The 25,085-nt window shown below is 46.8% G+C and overlaps 1 non-coding gene across 1 annotated transcript; it reads right to left on the reverse strand.

The window, feature by feature from the left end:
* Window positions 1-10,489: 10,489 nt before the first annotated feature.
* On the reverse strand, window positions 10,490-10,671 carry LOC130328399 (U2 spliceosomal RNA). The gene has a single exon (XR_008872398.1). It is a non-coding gene; the product is annotated as a U2 spliceosomal RNA (small nuclear RNA).
* Window positions 10,672-25,085: the final 14,414 nt, after the last annotated feature.

Consider the following 25,085-nt stretch of genomic DNA (forward strand, 5'->3'; position numbering starts at 1 on the left):
TAGATAGCACTCAAGTGTACCCACGTCCGACACCCACTCCCACCAGGACTCTCAATTAGATGGTAATACAGTGCAAACAACATAAGAGTTATCACACACTTGTTCCAACGTTCGACATCCACGCCAACCAGTTCACTTAGGCCTCGGAGAGGGGCCATCAGGATGATGTTGTAGAGATGCGCGAACGTCCCTTCGGGGAGGACCTCTCAGAGGGAGACCAGTTCTTGACGTCTTTGCAGGAGGCGAAACCAGTCCCCGGGGGGTGCGCTGCAAAGTGCGTTTGGTGGAGTAAGCCTGCAGCAAAGGCCAATCCGGCAGAGATAGATCGGTAATGCCCAAGTCCTGCAGGAAACTGGGCAGGTCGTCCGGTGATTTCAGGGAGAGAAAGCGTCCATTGTGTTTCACATTAAGAGAAAATGGAAAGCCCCACCGATATTGGATCCCCCGTTCACGGAGGGCAGATAGGAGAGGCTTTAGTGCGGCTCGTTGCGCCAATGTGTGGCGAGAGAGATCTTGATAGAGTTGAATGGGCACGTCCTTATACAAAATCCGCTGGCGGCGTCTAGCATTATAGAGAATGTCCTCCTTCAGTGCATAAAAATGAATCCGGCAAATTACATCCCGGGGATTAGTATCATCAGAGCTGGGGGGGTCTCAGGACCCTGTGAGCCCTGTCCATTTCAATATGTGCATCAGGAGGACGGTCTAAAAGGCCATTGAAGATAGAAGTGAGAGCGACCCACAGTTCATCAGAGGTGACCGCCTCCGGCAGACCCCGTATACGGATGTTGTTCTGACGACTGCGGTTCTCTAGATCATCAATGTGCTGTTGCAAGGAAAACAATTGGTCTTTGTGGCTATTGACCAAGGATTGTAGAGCTTGGACAGAGGTAGAGGTAGAGTCATGAGCAGTTTCCACCACAGAGACCCTGGTCGTAAGAGTAGATAGTTCAGAACGAAATTGCGCAAACTCCTGTTTGCATTCCTGCACAATTGTATTAGCAAGATTAGAAATGTCCGCCTTAGTGGGGAGACTCCGAACCAGAGACTGGAGATCCGCCAGAGTTATAGGAGTGGATGGAGGCTGGGTGCCCTGCAGGGCAGCCTGGGGGCCATGCAAGGTCTCAGGGAGGAAGCCAGGTGGATTCTGCATGGAGTAGCTCATATGAAACACTGAAGGAGTAGAGTCCAGGCTACAAGCAGGAGGAGCAGAAGGTGGTAAGTCCGCAGCAGCCCTGGGTGTGCTACAATCAGGTCCCTCAGGATGCGCCAGAGGATCAGGGGGGGGGAGAGTGATCAGCCCCCACATCTGGAGATAACACCGGTGCCTCAAACCAGGGGGACCCCGAGGACCACTGCGGGGATTGGGCCTGCACCGGATCAGGGGGATGCAAGGGAGGTCCCAGAGCCATGCTAATCCCAGGGGACCCGGCAGGCAGCAGTGTCACGGAGGTGGACTGTGCACTAGGAGAAGAGGCTCTCAGCATGGTGCCCACTAGATGAGGAGGAGAAGGCCCAATCGGAGGCTGCAGCTGTGGTAGTGGAGGGGTTAAACTACAGTCTCCCGTCAGGAGATCCAGGGGCTGAGGCCTCAGAGGAGTATGCTCCCACAGTGGAGCAGTGAGCGAGGGCCGAGCAGCCTCAGGGGTCAGATGCGGAGTATGCTGACTCACCGTCCGGAGCTCCGGGCTCGCGGCGTGTTCCGGCGGCGGCACAACCCCAGGAAGGCGAGGAGACAGTCGGGCGGTGCGCGGCGACTCCGCAGCAGCAGTCGGGACCTCCAGCAGCGGTGCAGGTACGGGTCCCTCACGATCTCCGGCAGCGGATGATGTAGGAGGAGATTTAGGTGCAGGATGAGAGAGGCAGAGCTCCGGTGCAGGGCCTTCCAAAATGGCGCCCGGCAAAGCCGACCGAGGCGCAGATCCTGAGCGGAGGTTCTGGGAGCGGGTGAAATAGCTCTCCAGGTCCATCTGAGGGGTCAGAGGTGTTGAGGCCGGCTTCTTCTTCCCTCTCCTGTGAGTTTTCCCCATTAAATCCAGCAGGGTGAGCAGGTTCTGTAAGCGGCAAGCAGGAGCTCTAACTAGCACGTCCTCACACGGCCATGAGCAGACCACGCCCCCGTCATCTCCCTTTTTAAGGGGAGCGTCAACCATACAGGAACTTTATAGTTGTTTATAAACCGGTCCATATCAGCTTTGAACAAAAGGTAAACTTTATCATTTGCTTCTTCCAAACGGGCTCTTAATTTTACCTTTAACTCTATCAAATCCTTATCAAAAGGACGTCTATCTTTCGCCTGCATTTTTTCCACAAGACCATCCAATACAACTCCATACTTTGTCGGTACATACACCTCTTCCTTCTTCTTTTCTTCAGCAACCTTTCTGGTTGGCACTTCTTCTAATGCAACTTCCTCTTCCCTATTTCTTTTAACTCCTTCCTTTTTTCTTGTATGTTTCTTAGGACAACCACTTACAACGTGATCCTCCCCACCACACAGATGACACTTCCTTTTTTTTTTTGTACAAACATCTGCCTCATGCCCTGCCTCCTGACACTTAAAGCACCATGAATAGGTACACAAGTCTTTCCTATGTCCATATTGTTTGCACTTTCCACAAAAATCTTCCATTCCAGAAAAGTATAAGTCACCATTTACTGGCCCGATCTTAAATCGCCCAGGTGGAACAGTAACCTTACCGTCTGTATCTTGCTTAAATTTAAACAAAAATTTCCATTTCGTGGTCCAGAGACCATAATGATTCAAAACTTTTCCTTTCGGCGAAACAGTCTCACAGAATCTGGACAGGAAAACTAAGATGTCCTCCTCCAAAACATAAGGGCTATACATCCTTACCGTGACTAACCTCACCCGGTTCAGAAAGTGCGGGATTACTTCCACTCCCTCCAACACCGGGTGACTTCTGCATTGCTGGTACTTGTTACACACTGAATTAAAAACTTCTTCAGAGATGAAGATGACGTCATAATACCCGCTTCTTGGAAATTCTAACATAGATAAAATTTTGTCCTTCTTTATATCCAGTAGACCAAAAAGGATCTCCTCCACTACAAAGCATAGTCCTCTTTCCATTTTGCAGGCGTCCACCAAAGAAATCCGAACTCCGTTTCGTATTTTCGCATACTCGGGGATTCCTTCCAACTGTGTTCTACTTACTCCAGCCATAATCTGCAGAAAGCACCTCCCCCACTGTAGGCAGGTAGGTGGTGATCGCTCCTCGTTGCCCGGGGACTAAGCCGAAACCCTGAAGTCAGCAAGGGGGTTTAGTTCCACCACAAGGATGGGACGATCCCCCAGGGAAAAGGTGCGGGTACCCCGGGCACCTTCCAGCCAGAACAAGCAAGATTTATCTAAGAGCCGAGGAACATGCTCTCGCATCACCCAAAGTGCAAGAAAAAGTGCAAACGTGTTACACTAAAAAAGTGCACAAAGGATGCGGTCTATTGCAAGCCCTTCTCCGATAGGAGAGAGGCCCCCCAACAAACCTTACCCTTCGCCTTCGGACCAAAAGATACCTGCGAGGTTCCAGGTTCGATGTCCCTTTTCGCCGAAGCTACTAGGGGACCACAGCAGGAGTACCCTGGGTGTTTGCAGGGAGGTGCGGAACCTAATGGCCACACACACCTCCCCTAGACCGCCAGGAGATTTTACGTATTCATCTGAAAACACATGAATAACACATATACAATATATACAGGAAGCATGTCTTTACATGTACATATAACAAAAAGCTTTCCCTTCATGACTTTCCCTCAGAAAAAGTAAATTGCAGCGGATTCTGTCCCTCCAACTGTCCCTTCATATCAGGATATAATCTGTAAGAAAAGAAAAAGAAAGACAAATAAGAATACAATCATAACCAGTGCTTCCATTTTTTGTGTTTCCAGATCCCCTCTGCATCATCAGAACCATAGTTTTTCCTATCACATAATACGTAAAGGTACATTTTACCACGGATCATGCCCAGACACTCCTTCACACTTACTTCAGTTTGATTGAAAATCCTAATATTCCTTACATCCCACAGAACCTCTTTTACACAATTTACTATGAACCATAACACTCTTGCCTTCTCTCTCTCCACTGCACACAAACCAAACATCATCATATTAAAGGATAAGATCTCAATTCCAGTAAGATTTTTTATTAGACCAGACATTCTTCTCCACACAGACTTGGCATAACCACACTCCCAAAACACATGTACATAATTCTCACATCCACCGCAACCATCCCTGGGACACACTTCACTGTCTACCAATCTCCTTCTCCTCTGAAATTCCCTTGTTGGCAGGCACCCATGAGCTAACATCCAAGACAAGTCCTTTTGTTTATTTGTCAGTTCCTTGTGACTGACATTTTTCCACACTACCTTACAATCCTTCTCAGACAGACCTCCCACACATTCCACTGTTTCTCTCTGCTCCAACACTTTCATCACCTTTTTACTATCATTCCATTCAGTCACACATTCCAGATTATTTTTCCTGACACACCGCCCTATTCTCTGATAGAACCAAGGAACCTCAAAACTTACAGGTACCCTTAAGTCCCTTTCCATTAGCTTATATTTCAACAACACATTACCAGCCAAATACCTTACCATGCACCCAAACACACATTCCTTCTTACTTACAGCGAGACAAAAAATAACATACTTCACAGCCAGGAACACTTCCACATTCATCATTCCTTTCCCACCATGCATTCTGCTTTTCACCACCTTCCCACGACTCAATTTCTCCATCCTTGAATTCCATAAGAAAACAAAGATCTGCCTGACAATTCTTGCCAGACACCTATCCGGTGGAGGAAACACATAATTAACACAAAGCAAAGTAGGAATTATAACAGCTTTAATAACCAGAATCCTTCCCTCAATCGATAAAGTCCTTAAAGACCAGAAGTTTATTTTATTCCCCACCCTCCCCAAAACCATCTCCCAACTTTCTTTCCCATACAAATCATTATCAAACACCACCCCAAGCACTTCCACACCCCCCTCTCTCACAGGCCACTCGCACAACCCACTCTCTCCCCACCCCTCAAAAAATTTACAACCACTCTTCCCAACATTAAGCTTAAACCCACTCATTAAACAGAAACACTCAATCAATAACTTAGCACGCCTTACCCCTGCCATAGACTTACATACAACAGTAACATCATCCATGTAACCAATCACTCGCATATCCTTCCCATGACTACCAGGTATTTCTATACCCCGCATCACCTTATCTCTCCTAATCATCCCCAACAAAGGCTCAATCATACAAATGAAAAGAATTGGCGACAGGGGACACCCCTGCCGCACTCCCGATTTTATACTCACCTCCCTACTCAGAAAACCATTGACCTGAATCTTACTATAAATGTCCCTATACAAACATTCAATCCACTTCACCATTCTGTCCGGCACATTCATCCTCCTCAAAACCCTAAACAATAAATCATGCACCACCCTATCATACGCTTTTTCAAAATCCACCGTAACAACAGCCACACCTTGCTTCCTAGTTTTACAGTCCCACAATACATCCCTCAGACCTAACAGACATTCAGAAATCTTACGATCAGGCACTGCACACATTTGCTCCTCACCTACCATACAATCAATCACATCCTTTAACCTATTCGCAATAACTTTAGCAATAATTTTGTAATCACAATTCAAGAGCGCTACAGGCCTCCAATTTTTAAGATCCCTCTTATCCCCTTTTTTAAACAATAACACAGTCACACTCTCACTCATACTTTTGGATAACTTCCCTCTCCTAAGTACTTCCTTACACACCTCCCATACATAATCCCCTAACATATCCCAAAACACAAGATAAAATTCCACAGGCAAACCATCACTCCCTGCCACCTTTCCTTTCTTCATCCCATTCACAGCATCCTCCACCTCACTCTTCCTCACATCCTCTTCCATAAAGAACCCATCAATTTCATCCAAACGCTTATCCACATATCCCAAACATTCCTCCTCTAGAGTCACGTCCCTCTCCTTCTCTGTGAATAAATCAGAATAAAACTTCCACACTTCCTCTAACACCTCATCCTTACCAAAGACCTCTACCCCATCATTCTTAAAAACACTCATCATCTCAGTTTTTTTACTGAATGCCTTTTTAAAGAAAAATTTGGTACATTTCTCATCCTTCTCTTTCACTTCAACCCTAGCCTGTGCAATAATCTTCCTTCCATTCCTCTCCAGACACTCATTCACACTTCCACGAGCTTCCTCAATCTCCTTCTCAACACTCATTCCCAAACGCCTCAATTCATACAAATACTCTAACCTTCTTTGCCATCTCTCATACTCTTCTCTATCTTTCCTCCCTTTCTCACACCCTTTTTTTAATAAAAAACCTTTTAGTCTCTAACTTCACCCACTCCCACCACTCAACCACACTATAAAATGCATCCTTCCTCAACACCCATCCATCAAAACGCTCCCTATATTCTTGTAATACACATTCATTATCCAATAAAGACACATTCAACTTCCAAACACCCTTCCCATACTCACTCAGACCACCACCTTTTACCACACATTCAATCCAGGCATGATCCATGAACGGTAACCTCCTCCGTCTGAAATTAGAAACAGACAGTTTTGAGACAAAAATAAAATCAATACGCGAACTTGTATTGTTAGAAAAATATGTATAACCGATAGTACCATCATTATGGGCAACAAAGGAATCCTTTAACCCAAATAAATTTACAATCTCTTTAAGCTGCTTACTAGTACTGTCTAAACCAGACCCACCACCCACCGTAGTACTACTCCTATCCCCCTCTGTTATTATACAATTGAAATCCCCTATAAGGAACACATCATCCCTCCCACTCAAAAAGAAATATAATTTCTCAAACACCTCCCCTCTTTCCTTCCTCCCAGTTGGAGCATAAACATTAATTACTTTATACATGAAACCCCTGAAAATAAAATGCACTAATAATACCCTACCCGGAACAATATGGACAACTTTTTTAACAACAAACTCATTACTTTTGAACAAAATCCCCACCCCCGAATTACGTTCCATTGAACCAGACCATACCGATTGCCCATAAGGCCAGGAGATATTTGGCTCCCTATCCAAGCAGCACTCCTGGAGACCTAAAACATCAAAAGAATATCCAGAAAGTAAATAAAAAATGGCGGATCTCCTTTCTAAAGATCTAATACTGCGGACATTTAGGGAACCAATTGTTAAACTCATTCAAACATTTGAAGGAAAAAAAGGAAATACAAAATCAAGCATTATCAAAAGGAGGCCTAGCCTTCCCCCGACCTCTACCCTTATTTTTTGCCTCCCCTTCCTTAAACTGAAGAGTCTTTGTCAATTTTTTAACTGAACAGTCCTCCAAATAACCTGTGCCCAGGGAGGATAAAGAGGAGTCAGAATCAATCTGACATGACGACCCTCCACCTGCCTCCTCCCTTCCCGGGCTAGGAAAGTCCTCAATCCTTTGACTCTGAGGAGTCGGACAGTCATCCTCCGATTCTTCCACCGGCATCTTTCTCTTCAGGGATTCTTTGTCCACAGTCATCTCCTCTGGGGGATCAGAGGCCCCCGAAACAGAGGCCCCCGAAACAGACTCCGCCTTCTCCCCCTCTGCCACCAAAGCATCCGGAACAGACCTAGAAATGGAAGGAAAAACAGGGGCAGACTCTGCTTCACTGGTCAGCACGCTAACCTCTGCATCGCCTGCCCTGGCAGCATTGGAGTCCTCAGGAACTGTCCCACCTCGAAGAGCCATTGCATATGATCGGGGTGCCCCGGACTGGTAAGTGGGGCAACTCCTAGCCAGGTGATCTGAAGAACCACAGAAATGACACTTGCGTTTCTCGGGACAGTCTGCAGTGCGGTGATCAGGCTTGTGGCAGCTCCTGCAAACTTGCCCGGTTGTACAGTTCTCTCTGGTATGACCAAAGCAAAAACAGTCCCGGCAAAAACTTGGCATCCCCGGGTAGTGCAGAAACCCCCTGTTGTTCTCTATCGCAAAGTTCTGTGGGGGGTGACAAAAACCTTCAGCACCACCCTCGGAGGCAGGCCTAAACTCCACCCAAAAACGTCTCATGCCTGTGAAAGTCCCCAGGATGTTATTTTTCCTCTCCGCACCAGAAACAGACACAATACCTTCTTAGAAAGGTCTGGATCACCTCATCCCGCACAAAAGGGTTGTACATATGTACTACCACTGGAACTTTCTTAGGCCGAGCCTCGCAGGAAATGAATCGGATCCCGTGTAGGTCAGGGTGAGAAGCATTCTCCTTACTCCGGTAGAGACAGGTACGGAGATCATCCAGGTTGTAGAAGGTCACGTCAAAGAATCCTTGGCTGGGAAAGACCTGGACACAGAAGATGGAAGCATGCGGCATCCTCAGCACTCCCTCCACGACCTTCTGCTGGTCATGCAAAATCCCGTAGGCACTCCTCTTTTCCTCCTCGATAAACATCCGTACTGGATTAGGAGCGTTCGGCGCATTAGCCATCCTCTCCGGCAGACCCGTCCTCCGATGATCACCTTCCCTTTATCTTGGGACTAAGCCCTCTCCCCAATAGCAGCAGGTGGGTGAAGCCCAGGCAATAAACCTGGGCGATCCCACAAGGCCGAGGAGAGGGGTACCCGAATACCTTAGGGCAAGACACTTGATCTTAGCCAAAAGGCCGAGAAGCGATAACCGTGAAAGGGGCGGGCCCAACAATGTCCCCTTCATGTGCACTATCACTGCTTGCAGGAAGGGAGGCTGGCTGGCAGCCTCCCATACACACTCTGGCTAGGTGGCAGTCAACCACCAGTACACACAGCAGACTCTAAACCCATATCATTATTGCTAAGCAGCAAGACAGGAGCCCATTGCACTCTGATGGAGCATTTTTAAATGCAATCCATAACCCGGATTTGCCAGGAACCCTTCTTACTCCTCCTACTTGCATGTGACACTGGGCTTAGGATCTGCATAGGAAACACACACACAAGCACACACCTACCTTTGTTGCCTGCAGATGCCTCCTTGGCTGTCCCCAAACGGTATCAAACCAACAGCCCCGGGAAGCTGTAAGGATAGAGGACATGCCTGCACCCTATGGACTCACTTGTTTGGGTTAAATCCGGGTTATTTGACAACCTATGGTGATGGTTCTGCTCAGGGCAGTGCTGATTCTCATAAAGCTGCCGGTTCTGTGAAGGTTCTAGGCGACATCACAATCTCCATGGTTACATACACAACAAAGGTGAGTTGTTGTTTACACTTTGCAAGGCCAGTGGAAGTGAGTGACATCATAGCACAGTAGTTCTAAGGGTTCTAGATGGATGCAACAATCTCCTGTTGCTTCTATGAAGGTTCTAGACGACATGACCAACCAGCTCCATAGTCACATACACAGCAAAGGTGAGATGTTGTTTACACCTCGTGATGTCAGTCTTATTGAGTGACATCATAGCACAGTGCTAAGGCTCCTGGACGCAGCAGCAATATCTCAATGGAGAATACATTTATATATGTGTATCTATCTATCTATCTATTTATATATATATATATATATATATATATATTTATATATATATATATATATATATATATTTCTCCGCCGAAATCAGTTTTGAACCCGTTTTCACCTTTTTCTCCCTCCTTTTCCTCTTACTTTTTTTTCAAGTTTTTTCACGTTTTTCTTCTTTCCTCCTCTTTTCTCTGCGTATTATTCTTATTTTTCTTCTTTTTTTTCGTCTTATTCAGACCCTATCAATGCAGCAATGCTTATTCAATACCGCCAGCAGATGGAGACTCTGGGGTATAATTTTCAAAGGATTTATACAGATTTTTCCTTTCTAAATTTGTCGCACAGAAAGTTGCAGGCCAAATATGTGCAACATTTCTGCGACTTTAGCCTCTAGAGGATTTTTACAACATTGTGCATTGGTGCTGAATATATCAAAAGCGACTTTTCAGCGACAAAATGTCAGTCCATGTTGGGTAGGTGCACAATAGAATAGCCTAACCCTCTGTACTTTGGTCTATATTGATGCAGGACATAAGCAGCCAGCTGATGACCAATCCATTAGTGCAACGGATGGCCGGAAACATTTGTCTTTATCTTTGCAATACCACAGAACCAATGCATGGTCAATCAAAAGCAATGACACAGCTGTGTGAACAGCCAGGAGACCCCCATGTATGTCAATTAGGAAAATTCAGCAGCCACCAGCTAAAATACAGCTGCCTATCATGTCATGTCCAACCTGCACAGGTGTGCTGGCTGCTCAGATTATCCCATTAAGGAGGCCATTTATTCAGCAGCAGCAGAAGTCCTGTGCCTGGACGCTCCAACAGCGGCCAGACACAAGCAGCACCCACTTTTTCGGCTGCAGCAACAGCAAGGCCCACAGGACTAGCTAGCAAGCAAGCAAGTAGCAATGAAACTAGGAATCTTTCTTTTTAACACTGTAATGGGGTGGTGCACTGTACCCGAAGATACTGCCATATCGGGTCAATGCATAGGGCGACGAAAGCAAGCTTCGAAATTTTCCCCGTTCTCAAAAATCCATTTAATATATGGTCCCCAGATAGGGGACGTATCAGAAATTAAACTGATAAGAACAGATTTTTTAACTTGGCTACCCCTGAGGGGTATCTTTTTATTTAGATTTCATAAAATTTTACAAAGTGCATTACGATTTTTAAATATTGTTTTTACAATACATTTTTTTTTGATAAAATCACATATCACATATAACAATAAAAGTTCACATAAATACAATCATAATACACTTAAAATAGGCACTTGGTGGCTTTACAAAAGGGCGTTCCATTCATTAAAATACCATTTTCTATCTAATAAAGGATGATATTTCTTGTCTAATAAAAAGTACTGGTACATATCACTAAAACAAAGGGCTAAAACATCATTCACAGATAAAATCTCATGCTTAAAAAGTAAAATGTTTCTGGCATTCCATAGAGCTGCTTTAACACAATTTATGATCTTCCATGCCATTATCTCTTGAGTCTGTGTTGGGCATTCCAGACATCTATAAAATACAGCTGCAGAGTTGAAGTCCTTTATTCCTGTTATCTTCTTCACCAGAGGGAGTATTTTAGTCCATATCCTTTTTGCATAAAAACAAGTCTAGAAAAGGTGGTACACAGTCTCGGGTTCCTGGCAGCCCTCCCTGCAGTGTTGGCCATCCTTCTTCGGAGCTGGAATGCCCGGCATGGAAGACACTTGTGTAGGCCAGATCTTTCTGGGAATTAAAAAGATAAATAATATTTGCTATCTTCCATATTTTCCTGCATTTCTCTTCATTAAAATTATTCACAGGGGCAATAAAACCACTTTCTTTAATATCTTTTAAAAGTTTTTTTACTATTATTTATTTCATTAATACTTTTTCCGTTAAAGTTGTACAGGTTGAAAATTTTCTCTAAAATATTGTATTGTTGGGGAAGATTAAAAGCATAAGGACAGCTTAAAACAGTTTGAAACCACCCATTCCTCCTCATAAAAAAAAACCTGTATTAAAACGGATAAAATGTGACCAGTAACTATCCTTAAAAAGTGTGCTAACACACATGCTAAAAAACTTGGTAAAAAGGAACTCCCTGATGTCGGGGAAGTCCTTTCCACCCGTACCATTTGGCTTCATGACGATCTCTCTTCTTAATTGTTCACTCTTGGAGCTCCATGATAAGGTAAAACATGCTTTAATAATTTTATTTAAAATCATTTCTGGGGGTGGAAAGACCATGCTAAGATACAATAAAATGGGTAAAATCACCATCTTTGTAACTAAAACCTTCCCCTCCATCGTTAGCTTTCTCATGTTCCACATACATATTTTTGTGTTTATTTTTTGAGCCACCAAGTCCCAGCTATTAAAACCATTGTTTGACTCACTGAAGGAGACCCCTAAAATCTGCACAGACTCAGACACAGGAATGGGTAAATCCCTTAAAAACAGTCCTCCTAGAAGGGCGCATGCGCGCAGCTCACTAGGAAGGACGCGTCCTCTGTGAGCTCCGTACCACTGGCCGGGATAAAGCTTCCTTAGCGCTGTTCATTCAGCTCCACCGACCTAAAACCTCTCCGAACGCTCCGGTGAACTCCTCAGCATGGATAGGACCAAGTCTGGCGGGTCGCAAAGATCACTCTCCCAGACTATCCCTGAGATCTTCAGAGCGGGCCCTAAATCCAACATGGCGCCGACCCCCTCGCGTGCCTCCAGCCCGCCGGCTGACGAGGAGGAGGACATAGCCGACTCTACACCACTACTGCCCTTACCTGCTGACCCACTAAATCCTGCTGATCTATACCGCTCCGTCCAGCTACTCTTCAAAACGGAACTGGGAAAGGCTGTGGCGGACTTCACGAAGCAGGTGGGTGAACTGGGTCAGAGGGTGTCAGATATTGAACTTTCTGACGCCATTGAAAGTGACTGCACACTCCTATCAGATCATTCTGAACGCATGGATATGCTTGAGCTAAAGATTGAGGACTTGGAGAACAGGTCGCATAGAGCAAACATACGCATTCGCGGCTTACCAAAATCGGTCACTGACCTCGCATAAGCGGTGCTAGATTTATTTACCAAACTAGTACCGCAAGTGGACACTGCACTGCTAAAATTGGATCGTATTCATAGGGGCTTAGGCCGCGACATTCCCAGAGAGGTTGTTCTCCGCTTACACTACGCGGAGATTCGGGACAAGATTTTACAAGCAGCACGTAATATCACTCCACTCCCGGGACTACCACCCTCAGTTCACCTATATGCTGATTTGGCTCCCTCCACCCTGGAGAGAAGACGCCACATGAGACCGGTTACACTTGCATTGCAGAAGGCCCAGATCCGCTACAAGTGGGGGTTCCCCTTTAACCTGCAATTTCAGATACGCTCCCAGACACATGTTGTGCGTACCCCCTCCGAAGCCATGGAGATACTATATCAGGAGAATGTTCCATTTGATGACCAAGCTGCTCCCCCTCCTAAGTCACCAGCCCTCAAACCTATGTGGCAGCGCTCTGAGATGCCGCATAAGAGACATCGCTCTCACCCGCAGAAGCCTGGATGATGCCCGTCCACAGTTGCTTCCAGGTTTTCATCTACTGTTTGGGACTTATCTATGTTTTTTTCTTCTCCTATAGTCCGGGACTTTAATATGAACGTTCACCAGAGTTGTAGTTAGCTATGTCTGTTTACAGGTCTACTACCATTACCATGGCGCCTTAGAGGACCTGAATTTGTCGCACACTTTACTGACCCCTAGTCGGGGTTTGGGCCTGCTATTCTCCATATTCCTGGGCCGTTGGACTCTCATGTTGTCCCTGATGTGTGGGAAGTGTTGGACCCCTAGGGTTTATTGTTGGATCACTATGATAAGGTCTATACTCCCATTGGTTCTCCTGACATGTATTCTTCCTGTTTTTTCTTTCCTAGTTTTTGTTCTTTTTGTTCCTTCACGTTTTTTCTGTTTTAGTTTGCCCGGCCCCCCGTCCCTGTCATGTCCTGGGTCTTTGTACTTCTCTAGCTGTTCCCATCAGTGGTCTGTATCTATCCTCCTCTTATATCTTCCTACTGTTCGTCCTCTCTGTTTGATCTTTCCGCTCAGCTTCTTCACAACTACCTCACGATTTCCTTATGTGTCGTCTTCTCTCTCATAATGTGAGGGGCTTTAACTCCCCCATGAAGCGGAAAAAGGCATTAATAGATTACCTGAAACACTCTCCTGATGTTATTAGTCTACAGGAAACCCATTTTACCACGTCTTCTTTCCCCAAATATTTCCTTACCAACTATTCTCGCAGTTACATGGCATCTTTTGTCTCTAAAACTAGGGGGGTCTTGACACTCTTGCATAATGATTTTCCACTCACGGTTAACTCCTCATATTCGGATCCTGAGGGGCGCTTCCTCATCCTGGAGGGCGTTCTTCTGGAGCGAAAGATCTGTCTTGTTAACTCATAGGCACCTAATGATGATCCTCTTTCCTTCTTTGTTCAATTAGTTAACAGGTTGAAGTCCATTACCTATGATGTTTTGTTGTGGATGGGAGATTTCAATATGGTTGTCAACGGCATGCGGGACAGGTCGCACACTGCTGGGTTCCGACGATCAGGTATGCAACAACGCCTTCTATTACAGCAATTTGTGGATCTTGATATGGCGGATGTATGGCGGGAACATAATTTGACCCAAAGGGGATACACTTACTATTCTCCCCCTCACTCTCTATACACCCGCATCGACTGGATGCTCACTAACACATTCTCACTTACCTCTTTATTATATGCAAGGCACATATCATGCGCATGGTCTGATCATGACATGGTTTATGCCCATTTTCAATTTGGGGAATCTTGCCCCACTCCCTTCACTTGGAGACTTAATGAGTCCTTGTTGTCTCGTCCCCATCTACGCACGCAAATAGAGACTCTCTGACTGACTACTTTTCTCTCAACTCTATACCCTCTGCTGATCCTGGATGGGGTTGGATGGCGCACAAAGCTTATGTAAGGGGGAAGATAATAGCTCTGGCCTCCAAGTTGAAGAAAGACAGAACGAAAGCGCAGGCCACCCTAGAACATAAATTAGCAAAACTAACTACAGCCCACCAACTTCGCCCCTCACCCTATCTCTATCAAGCACTTAAAACTACCAAACTACAGTTAAATGCAGTTCTTTCTGACCGCACTGAAAAGGCCTTGCGATGGACTAGAGCTTCCTACTATAAGTGGGCGAATAAACCGGATCGCCTGCTAGCCTCCATGCTTAGACAAAAGCAGAGAACTAATTGAGTACACAAAATACAACTACGCCCGAGAGTGTCCACTTCCGATCCATCCAGGGTCTATGAGGTCTTCCGCTCCTTCTATTCTTCCCTATATAAATCTCCTACTGTTCCCTCTACTATCTCGACATATCTACAATCTCTCGCTCTTCCCACCCTATCTGTCTCTAATAGGGATTTTCTCAACTCTCCCGTCACAGTAGAGGAGGTAGCAGACGCTATTACTCGTCTGAAACTAGGTAAGGCCCCAGGACCTGACGGTCTCTCGGCCCTTTACTTCAAAAAATTTGAAACGATCCTGACCCCCATATAGTTTCTTATTGTAATAAACTCATCTCAGGTTCCTCTATGCCACCGGAATTTCTACAAGCATCCATTGTGGTTATACCAAAGCCCCATAAAGACCCTTTGCTCCCGTCCAATTATCGACCCATCTCCCTTATCAACCTGGACTCCAAGATATTGTTTTTATTTATTTTATTTATTTCCCCCCCGCCCCCCAACCCACTGGCACCGAGAAGAGCAAAGAGTAGAGAAAAAAAAAAAAAAAAAAAGGAAGAACTTTTAAGTCTACCATAAATTCCAAATTTTTCGACATTCTCTTTGCCCACCCCTATTCCTCATCCATCTAAACTCCTTATTTTTCATGGTTTTCAGACCTTCCTTCCATTCCTCTATTTGCAGTTCTTTAGGGGATATCCAATTCCTTAATATAATCAATCTGGTGAAGAACAAAATCCGATGTAGTAGGCACTCAAATTTGCCCATCTTACCAATAGCTCCCAGCAGTATAAACTCTATCGTATGAGGTACCTTCACAGGGATTTTACTTTCTACCTCTTTTATTACAAATTCCCAGAAAACAGATATCTTCTCACACGACCAAAAACTATGTAGATAGTCCGCCTCTTCCAAACCACATTTGACACACTGTGAAGTGATTCTCACCCCTATCCTATGTAAATGAAGCGCAGAATAGTGGGTCCTGTGTAATATCTTAAATTGTGTAATTTTATGTTCCATATTACGAGAAACCTTACTTATATTTTGGGCCATAATGTCCCAATCTTCCTCAGACACAGTACCCACTATTCCGGACCATTTGTCTTTAATTCTGTCGATCCCCCTTACTCCAATAATCTTATTTAATTTCTTATACAAAATTGAAATTCCTTTTTTTTTAAAGTGCTCTATTTGAGTTAGTGCTTCTATGAAATTATGTTTCTGTGCTACATATATCTCCTTATCTATCGTGTTATGGACTGCATGACTAACTTGCCAATAGTACAGCCAATCGTTATCACTAATATCATACCCCCTTTTTATGTACTCAAATGAAAAGAGTTGTCCTTTATCAAATAATTGTTCCAGTCGTTTTATACCCTTACTATCCCAAAAAGTTGACTCACAATTCACCAATTCTTTAAATTTATTGATACCCCATAGGGGTGTGAACCCAAAACTATTTCCTACATGTAATTCTCCCTTTAATCTCTCCCATACTTTCCTATATTTATACCATAACATCGTGTTGTTTGACCCACTCTCCTCATAATCATCTAATTCCAACACCTCATATATGTTCACTTTCTCCTTATCTACTACAGTCTTCTCCAGATATCTAGAATTTCTCCAATTCACGATTCGTACCAACTGCGCGGCCATGTAATAAACAAAAAAATTGGGCATATCCAATCCCCCCCTATCTCCAGGGGCCATAAAATATCTGTACTTCAGACGAACCCTTTTTCTTCCCCATAACAATCTACCCAGTATCACTTCTATCTTCCGGAACCAGCATTTGCCGATCCACACTGGCGAGGCAGCAAGAAAAAAAAGGATCTGTGGGAGGACCACCATTTTTATTATCGCCATCCTTTCTGACATAGAGAAAGTCATTTTAATCCATACTTCTACTCTCTTCGCTAAACTATTCAAAAGGGGCCGTATATTGTTAATCACAAACCTATCATTCGTGGCTGCTATTTTTACTCCCAGATAAAGGAAACATTCATTTTTTTTAACACGGATAGTCTTCCCACCGTCTCCCCCATATCTTCATCCAGGGGGAGCATAGTAGATTTACTCCAATTTATCTCCAACCCAGATAGAGGGGCAAATGCCTCGAACATCTTAATGATACGATGTATTTTTTCTTGTGGGTTAGTTACAAAAAGGAGGATATCATCTGCAAATAACAAGATCTTACTCTTCTCTCCGTTTACTCCAAATCCCTCATAAACATCATTATCTCTTATCCAAGCCGCTAAGGGTTCAATATAAATTAAAAATAAAAAGGGTGAGAGGGGGCAGCCCTGCCTTGTTCCTCTACTTAGTTTGAATGGGTAGGAGGGAGTTCCATCCACCACTACACTCGCCTCGGGGTTAGTGTATAGTAGCTGAATATAACTCAAAAACCTCGGGCCCACCCCAACCCTCTTCAAAACTTCCCAGAGGTATCCTCACTCCACCCTGTCAAAAGCTTTAGTAGCATCCAATGACAGAATGGAGCGGGGGCCCCGGGATCCACTCTGGATTGCTTCATACACCTGATGGATATTGTCATGAACCGTTCTTCCTGACCTAAACCCTCCCTGGTCACCGCCCACCACTACCTCCACTACTTTATCCAATCTCCTTGCCAGTGCTTTCGCTATTATCTTTATATCTGTATTAAGCAAGGAGATAGGACGATATGAGCCCAAATCCAAGGGATCCTTATCTTTTTTCCTAATGAGTCTAATATTAGCCTCACACATAGATTTAGGGAGAACCCCCCCCCCCCTCCAGGATTCATTAATGATACCCAGCAGTTTTGGAAGTAGCAGAGTTGAGTATATCCTATATATCTGAAAGGGAATGCCGTCAGACCCGGGGGATGTATTCCCTTGGATTGATGCCAATGCCTCCTCCAATTCCTGGAGGGAAATTGGGTCATCCAGGGAGTCCCTGACATCCTCTGTCAAACTTGGAATATTAATTCCCCTCAGGAATTCCGCTACCTCCGCCCTATTAATATCGCTGCCCATATAGAGATTGGAGAAAAAAGAGCCAACCATTTGGGCTATTTCTTCTCTATCTGTGGTTATGCTGCCATCCTCCCTCCTCAGAGCCATAATACCACATTTGTCGCCTTGATTTTTAAGTAATCTTGACAGTGTCTTATTTGGTTTCCCTTTCTCAAAGAAGTTAAATTGCCCACTGAAGAATAGTTTATTTTGTGCCTTTTTAAGTAGATATTCTTTATATTCCTCTTGAGCTGCCTTCAGTTCTAACAGCTGTTCCCCCCCACTAGCCTCTTCTATCCCTGCTTCTAATGTTGCCACTTTACTATTCAGTACTGTTTCTTCCTGTGAGAATTCCTTTTTTTTTTTTTTTTATTGATTCGCCCTATATATAGGCCCCTCAAATATGCCTTCATAGTATCCCATACCACCTGAGGGTTTGCGGACTTATGATTAATCTCCCAGAATGCCTCTATTTCCTGTCTAAACCAGTCCTGGTCGCCCACTAATTCAATCCAGTGGGGGTTGAGCCGAAAGCCCAACCTTTTCCCACCCATTGCCTTACCTCCAATTTCCACCACCACTGGGCAATGGTCCGATAGGGTTTTGGCTTTATACTGCACCCTGCTGGTCCAGGTCATTGCATTCTTATTGTTACGCCGAGCGCTCCGGGTCCCCGTTCCTCCCCGGAGCGCTCGCCTCATCTTCGTTGTTGCAGCGCCCCGGTCAGATCCACTGACCGGGTGCGCTGCGGTCCCGCCTTCAGCCGGGATGCGATTCGCGATGCGGATAGCGCCCGCTCGCGATGCGCACCCCGGCCCCCGTACCTGACTCGCTCTCCCTCGGTCCTGTCCCGGCGCGCGCGGCCCCGCTCCCTAGGGCGCGCGCGCGCCGGGTCTCTGCGATTTAAAGGGCCAGTGCACCAATGATGGTGCCTGGCCCAATCTTCCCAATTAGCTTAATTGGCTCCCACCTGTGCACTTCCCTATATCACCTCACTTCCCCTGCACTCCCTTGCCGGATCTTGTTGCCTTAGTGCCTAGTGTAAGCGTTCCCTTGTCTGTTCCTAGTCCGTGTTCCTGACCTCCTGCCGTTGCCCCTGACTACGATCCTTGCCGCCTGCCCCCGACCTTCTGCTACGTCCGACCTTGCTTCTGCCTACTCCCTTGTACCGCGCCTATCTTCAGCATCTTCAGCAGCCAGAGAGGTAAGCCGTTGCTAGTGGATACGACCTGGTCACTACCGCCGCAGCAAGACCATCCCGCTTTGCGGCGGGCTCTGGTGAAAACCTGTAGTGGCTTAGAACCGGTCCACTAGCGCGGTCCTCTCCATCCCTCTCTGGCACAGAGGATCCACTACCTGCCAGCCGGCATCGTGACAGTAGATCTGGCCATGGATCCCGCTGAAGTTCCTCTGTCAGTTGTCGCTGACCTCACCACGGTGGCCGCCCAGCAAGCCCGACAGATCGCCCTTCTAACCCGTCAGCTGTCGGAAATGTCCACCATTTCGCACCAACTTCAGTCGCAACTTCTCCAGCAATCTTCTCCTCCGCCAGCTCCTGCACCTCCTCCGCAGCGAGTGGCCACTCCTAGCCTCTGCCTGTCCTTGCCGGACAAATTTAATGGGGACTCTAAGTATTGCCGTGGCTTTCTTTCGCAATGTTCCCAGCACTTGGAGATGATGTCGGACCAGTTTCCTACTGAAAGGTCTAAGGTGGCTTTCGTAGTCTGCCTTCTGTCTGGAAAAGCCCTGTCATGGGCCGCACCGCTCTGGGACCGCAATGACCCCGTCACTGCCTCTGTACACTCCTTCTTCTCGAAAATTCGAAGTGTCTTTGAGGAACCTGCCCGAGCTTCTTCAGCCGAGATTGCCCTGCTGAACCTGGCCCAGGGTGTTTCTTCCGTTGGCGAGTACGCCATTCAGTTCCGTGCTCTTGCTTACGAGTTGTCCTGGAATAGTGAGGTTCTCTGCGCGACCTTTAAAAAAGGCCTATCCAGCAACATTAAAGATGTTCTGGCCGCACGAGAGACTCCTGCTGACCTACATGAACTCATTCACCTTGCCACTCGCATTGACATGCGTTCTTCCGGATGGCGTCTGGAGCTCCGCCTGGATATGGACTTTGTTCGCACGAAGCGTTTTTTCTCCCCGGCTCCTCTCTCCTCTGGTCCTCTGCAATCTGTTCCTGTGCTTCCCGCCGCGGAGGCTATGCAAGTTGACCGGTCTCGCTTGACACCTCAAGAGAGGACACGACGCCGCATGGAGAATCTTTGCCTGTACTATGCCGGTACCGAACACTTCCTGAAGGATTGTCCTATCCGTCCTCCCCGCCTGGAAAGACGTACGCTGACTCCGCACAAAGGTGACACAGTTCTTGATGTCAACTCTGCTTCTCCACGCCTTACTGTGCCTGTGCGGATATCTGCCTCTACCTTCTCCTTCTCTACTATGCTCTTCTTGGATTCCGGATCTGCAGGAAAATTTTTTTGGCCTCTCTCATCAACAGGTTCTACGTTCCTGTGACCAGTCTCGCCAGACCCCTCTACATCTATTGTTTTTACAATAAAAGATTGGACTGTCTCGTACGTTTCCACACAGAACCCCTCCTAATTTGCATCGGACCTCATCACGGAAAAATTGAGTTTTTTTTCCTCAGGTTCTTTGGCCCCAAGAAGAGGGGGAGACCCAAGGGGGGGGGTACTGTTACGCCGAGCGCTCCGGGTCCCCGTTCCTCCCCGGAGCGCTCGCCTCATCTTCGTTGTTGCAGCGCCCCGGTCAGATCCACTGACCGGGTGCGCTGCGGTCCCGCCTTCAGCCGGTATGCGATTCGCGATGCGGATAGCGCCCGCTCGCGATGCGCACCCCGGCCCCCGTACCTGACTCGCTCTCCCTCGGTCCTGTCCCGGCGCGCGCGGCCCCGCTCCCTAGGGCGCGCGCGCGCCGGGTCTCTGCGATTTAAAGGGCCAGTGCACCAATGATGGTGCCTGGCCCAATCTTCCCAATTAGCTTAATTGGCTCCCACCTGTGCACTTCCCTATATCACCTCACTTCCCCTGCACTCCCTTGCCGGATCTTGTTGCCTTAGTGCCTAGTGTAAGCGTTCCCTTGTCTGTTCCTAGTCCGTGTTCCTGACCTCCTGCCGTTGCCCCTGACTACGATCCTTGCCGCCTGCCCCCGACCTTCTGCTACGTCCGACCTTGCTTCTGCCTACTCCCTTGTACCGCGCCTATCTTCAGCATCTTCAGCAGCCAGAGAGGTGAGCCGTTGCTAGTGGATACGACCTGGTCACTACCGCCGCAGCAAGACCATCCCGCTTTGCGGCGGGCTCTGGTGAAAACCTGTAGTGGCTTAGAACCGGTCCACTAGCGCGGTCCTCGCCATCCCTCTCTGGCACAGAGGATCCACTACCTGCCAGCCGGCATCGTGACACTTATCACACAGGCATAAGTCAATTCGGGAAGCGGTGTTATATGAGGTACTAAAACATGAGTACGGTCTTACTCCTGGGTTTAGTTTCCGCCACCCATCAACCCAATTCATCTCTCCACAGTATCTCGCCAATGCTGTTTCGTTCCCCCCTACATTCCTACCTAATTTGTATCTGTCCATACTAGGGTCCATTACATTGTTCAAATCTCCAACTATCCATAATGCCGAATGTGTCTTACTTTCGCTATAGCTCACAAGGTCCCTCAGAACATCCACTCTAAAAGGTGGAGGAATATAAACAAAAGCCAAGATGACTGCCCTATCTTCCCATATTCCATAAAGAAATACATATCCACCATACTTATCTACCTTTGCATTCTTAGTCTCAAATGGTGCCCTCCTGTGAACATATACTGATACTCCCACGGAGTAGGAAGAGAGTCTGGAGTGGTATTCTTCTTTGGCCCACTTCCTTGGAAGTATCTGCTCATCTCTTGACCTATGGGTCTCAACTAAACATATGATCGCAGGAAGGCACCTCCGAATATAATCGAAGATTGCACACTTTTTAATTCTATCCGACATACCTCGTACGTTCCAGGCTAATAGTTTAAGCATAGATATATTTGCCTAAGAGAAAAAAGAAAAGAGAGAAGAAGAAGAGAGAGAGAAAAAAAAAAAAGAGAAAAAAAAAAACCCCTCTTTTGATCATCCCGTGCCATCCCTCCCTCCTTTCCCTTACCCTTCCCCCCCCGCACCCCCCTCTCCCCATAATGCACCGAACTTCTACTATGCACTCCTATCCTAGTGACACCCCAGAGAACCCCCCAACCCCTCCCCCCCGAGACGTAACATTATTAGTCAACTAATACTTCCAACCCCTAATGCCACAGTAGTGCCTTATATTAGATGCCTTCTTTATCCATCCAATCTGAGACTTCTTGTGGGGTTCCAAATATTGTTACCTTTCCCTTATGCTCAACCCGTAGTCTCGTTGGGAACAGCAGAGAGAAGGGCACCCCTGCGTTCTTTAGCCGCCTTTTTATCTCCCGAAAGGATGCCCTTTTCCTCTGGGTCTCCCAAGAGAAATCCGGATATAGAAAAATATTCTGTCCATTATACTGTAGGTCCCTCATCTCTCTTGCCCTCCTAAGGATAGTATCCCTGTCCTGGGAGGTATATAACTTAACTAGGATTGTCCTAGGACCCCCCGGAGGGGGAATACGCCTTGGCACCCGATGAGCTCGTTCAATCCCAAACATTGGGGTAAGATGCCCTTCCCCTATCCCCTCCTTCAGCCACCTACTAAGAAACTGTATGGCAGAGTCCTCCCCCTCCACCCCCTCAGGAAACCCCACCATCCTTATATTACATCGTCTGGATCTATTCTCAAGGTCAGTGAGCTTATCTTTAACAGATATCCTCTCCTTTTTCAAGTCATTAACCTCCTCCTCCAAAACCTTAATCCTATTTTCTGTTTTAGGGGCTTCTTCCTCCAGTCTGGAAATCCTATCTCTCATTTTAGTCATATCGTGTCTTATCAGGGATACCTCGGTAGATACCACACCCAGTTGTTTATCTCCTCGATTGCACAATGAGATTTTTTCACCCCTCCCAAGATCTTCTCCAACATCTGTGTTCCCATAGGGGGCACAGACTGCCCTTCCTCAGTTTCTTCCACCTCCAAGACCAAGTACCTAGAGCCTGTTTTACTAGGGGAGAGATCCTTCTGGGTTCTAGTTTTTATACCCACAGCTGGAGACTTCCATATTTTATCCAATTTACCCATAGCCCCCTTATCTTTTTGTGGCGAGCTACCCCCTGATCTTCTGGGGTTCACCTTAGGGGCCATTTCACCCACTATTTCTCTTCACTTTATATTTGTGGGGTGTATGTATCACTACGGGGATATCACGGACCAACTTAGCAACTTTATACACCATAGGCCCCTCCCACTCGAGAATTTAAATCCCGTTATTTACAGCATACAAAAATAAGAATTTACAGTCCCATATGGCTCTGGGGAGCGCTTAAAACCTAGGGTATCACACCCTGATCTAGAAATATCCACCACCAAATATAGCATACTAATATGCAACTACGGAATCATTAGCGTATTCACGCTCCCCCTTGGTAGACAATGCAATCACCCCCCAAAGTCACTGATCTTATTGGGTCCAGGGAGGGGTCCAATTTCATGAGAGAGGAATTCTGCTAAGACCAAGTTGTTCAATTTAGTCCATGAGTCCCGGTTTCTCCTGTATAAGAGAGAGAGGGGGGGGGGGGTAAGTCCTCCAAAAACATCGATTTTTACAGCATGGCAAGCCATAGGTACCTCTACGTGACCATTATTATACCATCCATACTCCTCAAAGTCCCCACAGCTTTCATTATGGGCAGAGAGTCTCCATGACTAAAAGTAAAAGATGCCTAAAGGGAGGAGGGAGGGGGGGCGTCAGTCCAACATTGCTCAGTTAGCTCAGTTCCCCGAGGCGTCAATTGTCCATTAGGGCTCGGCCCAAGCAGGTAGGGCAGGAGCATCTCTATCACTGTAATTAGACACACTGTAGCTCCTTCCTCATGTGCAGCAGCCAAACAGCACCCCAAGCTAATAATATACATGTCTGCCTCATAAGGACATTTAATAAACTTCAATGGGCGCTCCACAGTTACCAACCATCACAGGGGGAAGAGGGGGGAGACCCGGACAGATGCATTGCCGCAGCTGCCACTCACCAAATCGCTAGGAGGAGTGACCAGGCAGAGAGTCAGGCATCCAATATTGTCCATTCCACATGGGGCCAGTGCAAGGGGCTGCTGCTGTTCGGAATATTGCCGGGGTATTAATCAATGGTTTCACCTAGTTGGAGGGAATCCGTGAGTAGGTTTCATGGCAGTTTGTCCTCATGTAAAACATATCCATGCAGAGAGACTGCTGAGTAAGAAAATCTGCCCCTCAAATGGGAGCAATAACTCACCGGCTCCTGCACTGTTAGATATTCATCACATGTAGCATCTGATCGTTTTACTCAGCTCCATTCTCCATCCAAAAGAAAGGGTCTGGGCCAGTCTATCCAAATCCCAGCAAGGAGTAGCAGAGTTCCACACATGCCCCTCAACACTGTCCCTGTGGCCTACGTGAGGCAGGTGCCACATATATAGGCCTCCGACACAAGCCCGAAGCTCCTCTCAGTAGCTGGCCGAAGTAAAACCACACCCCCCCTCTCTCACCTCCTCTCCGGCATCCCCTTCCACAGCGCCTCCCGTCCTATCCGACGACGGGTTGTGCCACCACCGTCTCGCTCCTCCCTCCTCCAACGGCAGAATCCAGCGCCCCCGACTCTTCACAGGGCGTCCGGGCAGGAGAGCCCCACTGTCGGCGTTAAGCTGTGAGTATCCCGGCATTGCGAGGTCGGCATCCACTCCACCTCCGTCCCGAGGGCTCAGGGGGCGGGGCCAGAGCCCCGAAGTGCGCGGCCCTAGCTCATGCCGCCGTCACTTCCTCCCGCCTCCCGGACTCCAAGATATTCACATCTCTACTTGCCAAACGCCTCAATGCCATATTGCCGGGCCTTGTGCATAATGATCAGGTGGTGTTTATACCTGGCAGGCAAGCGCCCGACAATATCCGCAGAGTACTCAATGTTGTCCACTGGGCGACAGCTTCCAACACCCCACTCACTTTATTAGGTTTAGACATTGCGAAGGCCTTTGACACTGTATTGTGGCCCTATCTCTTTGAAGTCCTACATGCTATGGGCTTCTCGGGTCCGTTTGTGCAAGCTCTGCACCTATTATATTCTAATCCAGTAGCTTACCTAAAATT

The sequence above is a fragment of the Hyla sarda genome, unplaced genomic scaffold (genome assembly GCF_029499605.1).
Source record: "Hyla sarda isolate aHylSar1 unplaced genomic scaffold, aHylSar1.hap1 scaffold_307, whole genome shotgun sequence".
Taxonomy (NCBI): domain Eukaryota; kingdom Metazoa; phylum Chordata; class Amphibia; order Anura; family Hylidae; genus Hyla; species Hyla sarda.